Genomic DNA, 14286 nt, shown 5'->3' with positions numbered 1-14286 from the left:
CTTGTTTTGGACGAAAATTGAAAACAAAACAGAAACTTTAAAACAAAACAGATTGTAAAACGTTTTTGGATGAAAAGGATGGATAAAAGGCTAGTTAGGAGGTTCTTCTCCACACATGTCACACTTGCAAACAAAACGATTTTCAGTTGTTCTTCCAATAAATTATGAATACTCAACGCCCCAAATTAACCGTGAATTGCACTAATTAACCCTCAGTTTTTCCACGAGTTATTGAGTTGGATGATTGCATACGACAACCCAAAGCATTCCCTACAAGTTCCCTACATGAATTGCATAATAGAGATACAAGCAAGAATCATTAAGTTCTATGAAAAACATAAGCATTGACGAAGCATTCGTTACTATGAATTGCATGAAACTTATGCCAAGAATTCATTCAACGCGATCGTTTTCAAGCGACCTTCACTACTTGTGATTATAAGATTGTAACTATTAGGTGAAACTCCCTCATAATCTAGCATCATATTCATGCATGAAAACTAAGTGTGCACTCTCAATCAACATACACAAATAAGTTATCAATCAAATAGATGAACGAATTGAATCCACAACTTATGAAATAACAACTGAATGTAATCAAATCATATTGCAAGCATGTACATGGTTTCGATTCACCCCCTAACTAAGAGGGGTTTAGTTCCTCATAATCGCAAAGCAAAGATACATAAATTTAGAAATTAAAACCCAAAGAAAGAAAACACCTAGAAGACTCCAACTTGGCAGCAAGATCATCAATGATTTCCCTTTCCTCCTTGCTGCGGCAGAGAAGTTTAGAACAGGTTTTGGGTGGTATTTAAGGTGTAGAATGGATGGGGAATGGTAGGGAAAGGTTTAGGGTTGATGGGGGTACGGCTAGGGATGATTTTTGGGCAGAATTTTGGGACTTTGGTGATGGGAAGGTGCGGCAGAATGCAAGGGCAGATTTCTGGCGTGAATGATTGTGTATGAGAGGTGGTGATCTGATCTAGGGGTTATAATGAGTATATATAGGCATCCAAAACCCTAGGGTAATCAGATTAGGGTTTCTAGAAGCCCAAATCCACCAGAAATTAGGTTAAAACAATCAGATTTTTAGTGGGAATAAGGCCTAAGGTGGGGCTAGGGTTAGGGTTTAGGATGGGCCTATGGTGCGGCAATGTCCAAGAATGTAAGGATGGGTCATCTAGAAGCCCAAAGCCAAGAATAGAAACTCTCACAAATGGAAACCTCCAAGAATAGAAACTTCCAACTTTAGAAACTTTGGGTTCTAATTCTGAATTCTTTGTTCTTCACTTTCATTTCTTCATTTCTTAAGCTCCCTTTGACCTTCAACTCGTCCATTCCATGTGCTCCATAAGTAAAAACGCCATTTTAGCTCAATTATGCTCCATTTTGCACTTCCTTGCATACTTTGTCTCTAAAACCTGAAAACACATAAAACTAGCTTAAAAGACTACGTTAACTAAGAAAACACCATGGAAATGCATAAGAACTAGCTAACTAAGGCGCATAAATATGCTCCTATCAAATTCCCCCACACTTAGCTTTTGCTAGTCCTCGAGCAAAACAAACAAAAGAAAGGAAACAAAACGAAACAAATTAACCAAAACAAACCTAAACCTTCCAACGTTTGCCTCAGGGATTTCCAATGCACATGACATGTTAAAGATTGTTATCCCCACCGATTTGAGTCGTCTTTACACAAGCACGTACTTAATTAAAGCCACTACTTACTAGTTCACAAGTAATCAATTAAAACAATGCTTTGAATGTAGTAATATGCCTTAGAGAATTCCCTCAATTCCTTACAAGATATACACTCTATTTTCACTCAGATTTCCTAACTACACACCCTACACTAGTCATATGTGAGAAGATTGATGTAGATATGAAAACGAATGCTCACATATATGTATCACAAAGAACGCAATTTCTAGAGTTAAGAAGCATGTTTAGATATGATCTCAGGAATGGAATGCTACTACTTAGATGCGAGAACCAGTGACACCATATGCTCATACCAAATTCAAACTCCACAAATTGAAATACACAACACTCAAGATAGAAGTTAAGGGTTGTAACGGGGCTTGGGGTTTTGGTTAATGATGCGAAATATATTAAGCACAGAAATTAAACCCTCTTTTGACAAATGTAGTAAAGTATGTAAGTAGGGATCGTTCTAGACCGGGGATTAGGAGGGATTGCTAAACACTTGGAAACTGACTTAAAAACTCAAAAACAAAGTTTAAAACACTAAACTAGACTCAAAGAATGCAAAACTAAAGGTTAAAACACTTAAACAAACCTAAAAGTCAAAACAGCAACCTAATGACTCAAAACTGCCTAAAAACCACTTTCTGGGCAGTTTTGAGAACCTAACAAGAACTTGGACGAAATTGGGTGAAAACTTGAATCAAAACACTTAGAAACACAAATCAAAACACTTTCTAACTAATCTAAGACTTCAAAATAAAGGGGGATTTGTTTTGGACGAAAATTGAAAACAAAACAGAGACTTAAAACTAAACAGATTGTAAAACGTTTTTGGATGAAAAGGATGGATAAAAGGCTAGTTAGGAGGTTCTTCTCCACACATGTCACACTTGCACACAAAACGATTTTCAGTTGTTCTTCCAATAAATTATGAATACTCAACGCCCCAAATTAACCGTGAAATGCACTAATTAACCCTCAGTTTTTCCACAAGTTATTAGGTTGGATGATTGCATACGACAACCCAAAACATTCCCTACAAGTTCCCTACATGAATTGCATAATAGAGATACAAGCACGAATCATTACGTTCTATGAAAAACATAAGCATTGACGAAGCATTTGTTACTATGAATTGCATGAAACTTATGCTAAGAATTCATTCAACGCGATCGTTTTCAAGCGACCTTCACTACTTGTGATTATAAGATTGTAACTATTAGGTGAAACTCCCTCATAATCTAGCATCATATTCATGCATGACAACTAAGCGTGCACTGATGCGAAATATATTAAGCACACAAATTAAACCCTCTTTTGTCAAATTGTAGTAGAGATGTAAGTAGGGATCGTTCTAGACCGGGGATTAGGAGGGATTGCTAAACACTTGGAAACTGACTTAAAAACTCAAAAACAAAGTTTAAAACACTAAACTAGACTCAAAGAATGCAAAACTAAAGGTTAAAACGCTTAAAGAAACCTAAAACTCAAAACAGCAACTAGAAGGCTCAAAACTGCCTAAAAACCACTTTCTGGGCAGTTTTGAGCACCTACACAAATTTGGACGAAATTTGATGAAAACTTGAATCAAAATACTTAGAAACACAAATCAAAATACTTTCTAACTAATCTAAGACTTCAAATGAGAGGGGGATTTGTTTCGGACGAAAATTTAACACAAAACAGAAACTTTAATTAGCACAGATTGTAAAAACGATTTTGGTGAAATAGATGGATAAAAGGCTAGTTAGGAGGTTCTTCTCCACACATGTCACACTTGCAAACAAAACGATTTTCAGTTGTTCTTCCAATAAATTATAAATACTCAACGCCCCAGATTAACCGTGAATTGCACTAATTAACCCTCAGTTTTTCCACAAGTTATTAAGTTGGATGATTGCATACGACAACCCAAAACATTCCCTACAAGTTCCCTACATGAATTGCATAATAGAGATACAAGCAAGAATCATTACGTTCTATGAAAAACATAAGCATTGACGAAGCATTTGTTACTATGAATTGCATGAAACTTATGCTAAGAATTCATTCAACGCGATCGTTTTCAAGCGATCTTCACTACTTGTGATTATAAGATTGTAACTATTAGGTGAAACTCCCTCATAATCTAGCATCATATTCATGCATGAAAACTAAGCGTGCACTCTCAATCAACATACATAAATAAGTATCAATCAAATAGATGAACGAATTGAATCCACAACTTATGAAATAACAACTGAATGTAATCGAATCAAATTGCAAGCATGTACATGGTTTCGAATTACCCCCCAACTAAGGGGGTTTAGTTCCTCATACTCACAACACAAAGTTTATTGAATTGAAACATTGAAACATAAGAAAGATCACACCTAAAAATTCCAACAATCTAAATTGCACAGCAGGAACATCTAAGAACCTTCCTCCTCTTCCTTGGTTGCAGCACAGGGGTTTGTGATGGTTTTTGGGGGTTATGGATGGTGTAGAATGGTGGAAAAGTGTGTAGGATAGGTGTATGGGACGGCTAGGGTGGTTTTGGGTCAGAAAATATGGTGAATGATGAAGGATAGGTGCTGTTGAAGATGGGGAATGGTTTCTGGCGTGAAGGATTAATTTCTGGATTATGGAGAGGGTTGTGTTCGGCCAAAGGATGTAAAACACATATATATAGGCACCTAAAACCCTAAAGAAATCAGGTTAGACAATGGGCTAGGGTTTAGGTGCGGCTAGGGTTAGAAAATCCACAAGGAATTAGGGTTTACAATCAGATTTTTGCATGGGAAAAGGCCTAGGGTGCGGCTTGGGCTTAGGGTAGATAGATTAGGGTTTAACTTGGCAGAATTTAAATGATTAGGCCCTAGGGTGTGGCTGATTAAATGGGCTAGGATTAGGGTTAAGGTGCGGCATAGGTCCAAGAAGTGAGGATGGGTCATCCAAAAGCCCAAAGCCGAGAATAGAAACTCACGAAAATGGAAACCTCCAAGAATAGAAACTTCCAACTTTTAGAAACTTTGGTTGCCAATTCCGATTTAGGAAAGATCAACCCAAAATGGAAACTTTTAGGCTTAGCTTTCCTACTTCAAGTAGGAAACCTCAAATCTTCAATTCTTCAATTTCATCCCAACCTTGTGTTCCAAGCATGTTCTTTTCAATTCAAGCTCACATAACAAAGATGCATAAGAACTAGCTAACTAAGGCGCATAAATATGCTCCTATCAAATTCCCCCACACTTAGCTTTTGCTAGTCCTCGAGCAAAACAAACAAAAGAAAGGAAACAAAACGAAACCAACTAACCAAAACAAAACCTAAACCTTCCAACGATTGCCTCAGGGATTTCCAATGCACATGACATGTTAAAGATTGTTATCCCCACAGATTTGAGTCATCTTTACACAAGCACATACTTAATTAAAGCCACCACTTACTAGTTCACAAGTAATCAATTAAAACAATGCTTTGAATGTAGTAACATGCCTTAGAGAATTCCCTCAATTCCTTACAAGATATACACTCTATTTTCACTCAGATTTTCTAACTCCACACCCTACACTAGTCATATGTGAGAAGATTGATGTAGATATGAAAACAAATGCTCACATATATGTTTCACAAAGAACGCAATTTCTAGAGTTAAGAAGCATGTTTAGATATGATCTCATGAATGGAATGCTACTACTTAGATGCGAGAACCAGTGACACCATATGCTCATACCAAATTCAAACTCCACAAATTGAAACACATAACACTCAAGGTAGAAGTTAAGGGTTGTAATGGGGCTTAGGTTGTTGGTTAACAAGGAAAGGATAGGGAAAACAAACGTTCTTCAAGCAATAGTAAGCAAATCAATGAAATTGAGACTTAGAATTCACTTAGATTGCAGAAATTAACTTTAAAACACAAGGGGAAGACTTAAACAACTCCTTAGGGCCGAATTCATTGTTTTGGACCCTTACTTCAACAAACAATACTTTGGAACTCTTTTTTTTTTTTTTTTTTTCAAACTGTTTTTTCATACTTTTCACACTTTTTTCTTCATTTTTTCTTTTTCCACGAATTTTTTTTTCTTTTCTTTGCCGTGCCTATGGCACATAATTCCTCATGAAAAATACTTCCCCCACACTTGGTTTCTGCCAACATAGATCAAAAGGAATTCAATTCGAATCATGCTTTACTATGCTTTAAGAACAAGGGTATGGATGGTCCTAAACTAGGCTAGGTGAGGATAATGTGGGTTAACAACAACATAGGCTAAACAAGGCTCAACGGGGTTAAAACCTACAAAACATAATGACATAGGGGATTCATGGCTTTTTGGCTAAGGTGGTGGTCACTACACAACTTCATCTTGAATATGTGTTATGCAAATCAATAACATGCTTTGAATGAAATGGGCATGAGTTCTAGCATTTGGAACTAAATGATGAAACGCCTTCTAAGTAGCAACCAAGCAAGGAATAATGTGATCATGCAACGACTTAGAAAACAAAGAATGCACAGATTTTAACTCTCCAAATAAACGTTTAGGCTCAAGTCTCACAAGGTTGTAGCGTTAGTTTGAGTTCCTTCCTTCAAGCATGTTACAAAAACTGATTTTTTTTCTTTTATGATTGCATGTGAATTCATAAGTTATAACCACAACTAAGCATAACAAAGAGTAAATCAAACTTTCATCCATGTTAGTCACTTTCTTTAACAGTCATGCACTTAAAAACCAAATCCTCATCATTGTGTTGGAAGGTACCCTAAGACACAAACAAACACACAAAAACAACTCTTTTTGGGTTTTTAAAACAAATTTTTCAAATTTTTATGTAATTTTCGGATTTTTACTTCAAAACACACTAAAACACATCAAAACTGCTCAAAAACACTTAAAAACAGCAAGGAACAAGTCTTCAAGTTTAGGGTGATAAAATCCCACGAATTTGCATCTAAAACACTTAGTTTGCGTCTAAAACACTTAGTTACCCCCCCACACTTAAATCAAACATTGTCCTCAATGTTTCAAGCATGAAATCACACTAAACAAAAAGAAACACACAAACAGCAACTAAAACAACTAAATAGGCAGATTCAAAATAAATAACAAGGGAAGAGTTTAGGAACGCAAATCTGGAATTGGAGTGATTCCTTGGTCTTCCTCTGTTGAATTGCATGGGTTGCCTCCCAAGTAGCGCTTTCTTTTACGTCCTACAGCCGGACGAAAAGCCTATTCATTCTCCATTTGTGCCCACGACACCCAAAGAAATATCATCCACGGTTTGTTCAACAAAGTTCTCATAATATGGCTTCAAACGGTGTCCGTTCACTTGGAATTCATGACCTGTTTTGAGACTTTGAATCTGGATGGCACCATAAGAAGATATGTTAGTAATAACAAACGGTCCAATCCACTTAGAACGTAACTTACCGGGAAACAAACGTAAACGGGAATTGAACAATAGCACTTTCTGCCCAATTGAGAATGATTTCCCACGGATCATGTTGTCATGGAAAGCTTTGGTCTTTTGCTTGTAAATGCTTGCATTATCGTACGCCTCGCGCCGTATCTCATCAAGCTCATTCAATTGCAATCTCCTTTGACTTCCTGCTTCCTCGAGGTTCATGTTAAACTTCTTGATGGCCCAAAGTGCTTTGTGCTCCAATTCAACAGGAAGATGGCACGCCTTGCCATAGACAAGTCGGAAGGGGGACATCCCAATGGGTGTTTTGTACGCCGTACGATACGCCCAAAGTGCATCACCTAACCGTAAGCTCCAATCCTTCCTCGTTGGCCCAACGGCCTTCTCTAAGATTTGCTTGATCTCACGGTTGGAAACCTCGGCTTGCCCATTCGTTTGAGGATGGTAAGGTGTAGAAACCTTATGGGTGACACTGTATTTCCTCAATAACGCTTCAATGGTCCGATTGCAAAAGTGTGACCCTCCGTCACTAATGATCACTCGTGGCATTCCGAACCTCGCAAAAATGTTAGTTCTAATAAAATCTGCAACCACTTTAGAATCATTAGTTCGGGTGGCTTTTGCTTCCACCCACTTCGACACATAATCAACCGCAAGCAAAATATATGTGAAACCATACGAAGAAGGAAAAGGACCCATAAAATCAATACCCCAAACATCAAAAATTTCAACATTTAGGATAGAAACCTGCGGCATTTGGTCCTTAGCACTAATACCACCCATTCGTTGGCATTTATCACATGTTAAGCAAAAAGTTTTAGCATCTTTGAAAATACTAGGCCAATAAAATCCACATTGTAACACCTTAAGGGCTGTGCGTTGTGTGCCAAAGTGCCCTCCACATGCATATGTGTGACAAAAACTCAAAATTGAATGACATTCAGAATCGTGCACACAACGACGTACAATCTGATCGGGGCAAAATTTCTATAAGTACGGATCATCCCACACATAAAACCGTGCATCATGCCTAAGTTTATCACGTTTGTGCCTAGTGAACTCACTTGGAATACGTTTTGACACTAAAAAATTAACAATATCGGCATACCAAGGCGCACTAACCTTAATGGACAGCAATTGTTCATCGGGGAATGTCTCCAAAATCGGCAAAGACTCCTCATTATGCACCATTCGGCTTAGGTGGTCAGCCACCACGTTTTCACTTCCCTTCTTGTCCCGAATCTCTATATCGAACTCTTGAAGTAGCAATATCCATCGAATTAGCCGTGGCTTGGCCTCCTTTTTGGTGAGCAAATACTTCAGAGCTGCATGATCAGTGAAAACAATTACTTTAGTTCCAATTAAATATGATCGAAATTTATCTAAAGCAAAGACAACGGCAAGGAGTTCTTTTTCCGTAGTGGAGTAGTTCAATTGTGCATCGTTCAACGTCCGTGAGGCGTAGTAAATGACATGCGGCCTCTTGTCCTTTCTTTGTCCTAAAACAGCTCCTAAAGCATAGTCGGACGCATCACACATGAGCTCGAACGGTAGACTCCAATCCGGTGGGACAATGATGGGTGCCGTGGTCAACAACTCCTTGAGTTGGTAGAATGATGCCGTGCACTCCTTGGTGAATTCAAATGCCACTTCTTTTTGTAGGAGCCGGCAAAGAGGTTGTGCTATCTTCGAGAAATCTTTGATGAACCTACGATAAAATCCTGCATGGCCAAGAAACGAACGAACCTCTCTAACCGAAGTCGGAGAGGGTAAGTGACGTACAAGATCTATTTTCGACTTATCAACCTCAATACCCTTTTCAGAGATTATATGACCTAAAACGATACCTTGTTTAACCATAAAATGACGCTTTTCCCAATTAAGTACAAGGTTAGTTTCAACACAACGTTTTAGGATCAAACTTAGATTATGCAAGCAACTATCAAACGAATCACCAAATACACTAAAATCATCCATAAACACTTCAATTATCTTTTCTACGTGATCAGAAAATATGCTCATCATGCATCTTTGAAATGTAGCAGGTGCATTACATAAACCAAAAGGCATGCGACGATATGCAAACGTACCAAACGGGCATGTAAAAGTGGTTTTTTCTTGGTCCTCGGGTGAAATGACAATTTGATTATAACCAGAATAACCATCAAGAAAACAATAAAAAGCATAACCCGCTAACCTCTCAAGCATTTGGTCAATGAACGGCAATGGGAAGTGGTCCTTCCTCGTGGTGGTGTTTAGCTTCCTATAGTCAATGCACACCCTCCAACCGGTTTGAATACGTTGAGGGACAAGCTCATTCTCGGCATTAGCTACCACCGTCACTCCGGATTTCTTTGGTACGCATTGAACGGGCGAAACCCACTTACTATACGAGATTGGATAGATAACCCCGCAATCTAGAAGCTTTATGATCTCCTTTTTCACTACTTCCATCATCGGAGGGTTAAGACGGCGTTGAGCCTCTCTAGTTGGTTTGGCCCCCTCCTCAAGAAATATGTGATGCATACAAGTCGTAGGGCTTATACCTTTAATATCGGCCAATGTCCAACCTAGGGCAGATTTGAACTCCTTCAAAACTCGAAGCAATTTCTCCTCCTCTTGTGCCGTGAGGGAGGAGGAAATAATAGCAGGTAGTGTTTCATTTTCTCCCAAGAAAATGTACTTCAAATGGCTTGGCAAAGGCTTGAGTTCAAGGATAGGTGCCTGAATTATGGATGGAAGCAATTTGTTAGTCGAAATGGGAATGGACTCACGGGTAGTATACTTACCATCAAGCTTAGGTGAGGACTCAAGGGCAGCCACAACTTCAATTAGATCCTCACTAGGGGGCACGGCATGAGATGACTCATGTATGCCGTGGGCATGCATGCAATCTGCCCCCCTTGTTTTAATTTCCATGCCTCGTGTAATGACTTTTTCAAGCGCATCGTCATTCAAATCGTCGAGATATCCCTGCGCCAAAGAGTCAATTATATCAATAGAGAAACATGAATGGTCCTCACTAGGGTATTTAATGGAATCAGAAAGATTAAAATTAACAACTTCCCCATCAAATTCCATGGACAAAGTTCCACTATACACGTCAATCTTTGTCCGGGCCGTCTTCATGAATGGCCTTCCAAGTAGAATGGGCAGCGAAGGAGCATGGTCCGATTCATCCATTTCAAGGACATAGAAATCCGCCGGGAAAACTAAATGATTAACCTGCACAAGAACATCTTCCAAAACTCCCTTTGGATAGGCGTTAGATCTATCGGCCAATTGTATTATTACCCCATCATTTTTCAACGCTCCTAAGTTCATAGATGCATAAATGGAATATGGCATAACATTTATAGAAGCACCTAAATCAAGCATGGCAGATTCAAATCTAGTATTCCCAATGACACAAGGAATGGTAAAGCTACCTGGATCTTTGCATTTGGGAGGTAGTTTGCGTTGCAAGATGGCGGACACATTCTCACCTACCTTTACCACTTCCTTAGTCGCCATCCTCTTCCTAGTGGTACACAACTCTTTCAAGAACTTAGCATACCTTGGAACTTGCTTGATTGCATCTAACAAAGGTATGTTAACTTGAACTTTCCTAAAGGTTTCAAGGATATCCTTTTCGGCCTCTTCTTTCTTCGTTTGCATGAACCTACTAGGAAAAGGCACATTTGAAGGGAAAACATTAGTATGAACTGAATTGGACACATTCTTACCTTTGTGGGACGAATTTGGCAGATTTGGGACATTAGGAACTTGCGGCAAAGGTGGAACCACCTTTGCCGTGGGCAACCTTGATTCCTCCTCTTCCATTTGCAAAATTTCATCCTCGTTATGACCTGTTTTTGATGTAGGACCTGCCCCAACTTCCTTACCACTTCTTAGGGTGATTGCTTTGGCACTTTCGAACCCTCCCTTCGGATTTGGAATGGTGGAACTAGGAAGTTGTCCGGGATCTCGAAACTTACCTACAAACTCGGCAATCTGCCCAATTTGTTTCTCAAGTTGATCCACCCTTTTATCTTGGTTTTGCATAGCCTTAGCTTGATCTTCCTGCCCATTAGACAACTTAGTTAGTATCTTAAGAAGTGCATCATTGTCAAGAGACGTACCTGAGGCACTTGGGCCGGATTGGGCTTGATTTTGGGGTGGGCCGTAGGTTTTGGGAAAGAACCCCGGGGGTTGTTGCCTAAAGCCTCCTTGGTTTTGAGGTTGTTGGGGATCCCTCCACTTGAAATTTGGGTGGTCTTGCCACCCCGGATTATACGTGTTGGAGTATGGATCGTGCCTTGACTGATTTTGGCCTTGAAACCCAATGGCATTCGCACTCTCCCAACCGCCATTCTCGATGAGTTGAGGACATTTTTCGGAGACATGTCCTTGGATAGAACATACGCCACATACCACAGGTCCTTGCATCTTCATTCCCTCGGCCATCTGTGAAACAATAGAAGTAAGATTAGCCAATTGTGAATGAAGATCGGAAGTCGCACTTACCTCATGTACATGGTGCCGTGAGGGTCCTCTTTGGCCTACACCCTCGTACTGTTGAGCGTTCAACGCTCGATTAGCAATCAAGACCTTGGCAGCCATGGGTGTTTTATCCACCAATGCTCTGCCCGCCGAAGCATCAAGCATTTGACGTTCTAGAGGTAGGAGGCCCTCGTAGAAATATTGCAACAGCAATTCCTCCTTCATCTGATGCTGTGGACAAGAAGCAACAAGTGATTTAAATCGTTCATAATATGTAGGAAAAGACTCACCTTCTTCTTGCTGAATTCCGCTGATCTTTTTGCGTAGGAGGATGATGCGAGAAGTTGGAAAGAACTTCTCCAAGAACGCTCTCTTCATACTCTCCCAAGAAGTGACAGTGCCGGGAGCTAACTCATATAACCAATCCTTGGCTTTATCCATCAAAGAGAATGGAAAAGCCTTCATCTTCAAGATATTTCCGTCAACATTGACGGGAGTCATACTAGAGCAAACTACTTCAAATTCTTTCAAATGTTTGTTAGGATCTTCCATGGACAAGCCATGGTATTTAGGAATATGATGAAGCAAACTTGACTTTAATTCAAACTCATCTGTCTTACCTTGGGCAGCCATGGGGTATTGAATGCACAAGGGTGCGGCATTATCCAAACCCGAGGCGGAAAGCTCCTTGAGTGTACGATTGTCCATGGCCATGCCTTGGACTTCTTCAAATATCCCTGCCGTGGCTTCCTCTTCCTCTTCTTGTACGTTTTCTTCAAGGTCAGATTCGGAACTGGGTGGATGATGCTCTTGCTGGTTTCTACCTCTTCTTAACTTCCTCTCAAAATCGTCGTCAAAATCCAAGATGTTTGTACGAATCGGTTGAGAGCTTCTAGTCATACATTAGTACCTATGAAACAAGAAACAAAATTAGGTCAGAAACTTAAACAAAGTCAGAAACAAAGCGAAATAAAAGAAACAAAAACAATCCAAGGGATTAGCAAAATTGCTAATCCCCGGCAACGGCGCCAAAAATTTGATGCGAAATATATTAAGCACACAAATTAAACCCTCTTTTGTCAAATTGTAGTAGAGATGTAAGTAGGGATCGTTCTAGACCGGGGATTAGGAGGGATTGCTAAACACTTGGAAACTGACTTAAAAACTCAAAAACAAAGTTTAAAACACTAAACTAGACTCAAAGAATGCAAAACTAAAGGTTAAAACGCTTAAAGAAACCTAAAACTCAAAACAGCAACTAGAAGGCTCAAAACTGCCTAAAAACCACTTTCTGGGCAGTTTTGAGCACCTACACTAATTTGGACGAAATTTGATGAAAACTTGAATCAAAATACTTAGAAACACAAATCAAAATACTTTCTAACTAATCTAAGACTTCAAATGAGAGGGGGATTTGTTTCGGACGAAAATTTAACACAAAACAGAAACTTTAATTAGCACAGATTGTAAAAACGATTTTGGTGAAATAGATGGATAAAAGGCTAGTTAGGAGGTTCTTCTCCACACATGTCACACTTGCAAACAAAACGATTTTCAGTTGTTCTTCCAATAAATTATAAATACTCAACGCCCCAGATTAACCGTGAATTGCACTAATGAACCCTCAGTTTTTCCACAAGTTATTAAGTTGGATGATTGCATACGACAACCCAAAACATTCCCTACAAGTTCCCTACATGAATTGCATAATAGAGATACAAGCAAGAATCATTACGTTCTATGAAAAACATAAGCATTGATGAAGCATTTGTTACTATGAATTGCATGAAACTTATGCTAAGAATTCATTCAACGCGATCGTTTTCAAGCGATCTTCACTACTTGTGATTATAAGATTGTAACTATTAGGTGAAACTCCCTCATAATCTAGCATCATATTCATGCATGAAAACTAAGCGTGCACTCTCAATCAACATACATAAATAAGTATCAATCAAATAGATGAACGAATTGAATCCACAACTTATGAAATAACAACTGAATGTAATTGAATCAAATTGCAAGCATGTACATGGTTTCGAATTACCCCCCAACTAAGGGGGTTTAGTTCCTCATACTCACAACACAAAGTTTATTGAATTGAAACATTGAAACATAAGAAAGATCACATCTAAAAATTCCAGCAATCTAAATTGCACAGCAGGAACATCTAAGAACCTTCCTCCTCTTCCTTGGTTGCGGCACAGGGGTTTGTGATGGTTTTTGGGGGTTATGGATGGTGTAGAATGGTGGAAAAGTGTGTAGGATAGGTGTATGGGACGGCTAGGGTGGTTTTGGGTCAGAAAATATGGTGAATGATGAAGGATAGGTGCTGTTGAAGATGGGGAATGGTTTCTCGCGTGAAGGATTAATTTCTGGATTATGGAGAGGGTTGTGTTCGGCCAAAGGATGTAAAACACATATATATAGGCACCTAAAACCCTAAAGAAATCAGGTTAGACAATGGGCTAGGGTTTAGGTGCGGCTAGGGTTAGAAAATCCACAAGGAATTAGGGTTTACAATCAGATTTTTGCATGGGAAAAGGCCTAGGGTGCGGCTTGGGCTTAGGGTAGATAGATTAGGGTTTAACTTGGCAGAATTTAAATGATTAGGCCCTAGGGTGTGGCTGATTAAATGGGCTAGGATTAGGGTTAAGGTGCGGCATAGGTCCAAGAAGTGAGGATGG

The 14286-nt window shown here is 39.3% G+C and overlaps 1 long non-coding RNA gene across 1 annotated transcript; it reads right to left on the bottom strand.

The window, feature by feature from the left end:
• Positions 1-3946: 3946 nt before the first annotated feature.
• LOC126597075 (uncharacterized) lies at positions 3947-13934 on the bottom strand. Its single transcript, XR_007614129.1, has 2 exons — positions 13778-13934; positions 3947-4132 (listed from the first exon to the last, which is right to left on the bottom strand). It is a non-coding gene; the product is annotated as an uncharacterized LOC126597075 (long non-coding RNA).
• Between the last annotated feature and the right edge of the window lie 352 nt (positions 13935-14286).

The sequence above is a fragment of the Malus sylvestris genome, chromosome 13, assembly GCF_916048215.2.
Source record: "Malus sylvestris chromosome 13, drMalSylv7.2, whole genome shotgun sequence".
Lineage (NCBI taxonomy): Eukaryota > Viridiplantae > Streptophyta > Magnoliopsida > Rosales > Rosaceae > Malus > Malus sylvestris.
Note: the sequence above shows the minus strand (reverse complement) of the source record. Positions and strands in the feature narration are given on the sequence as shown.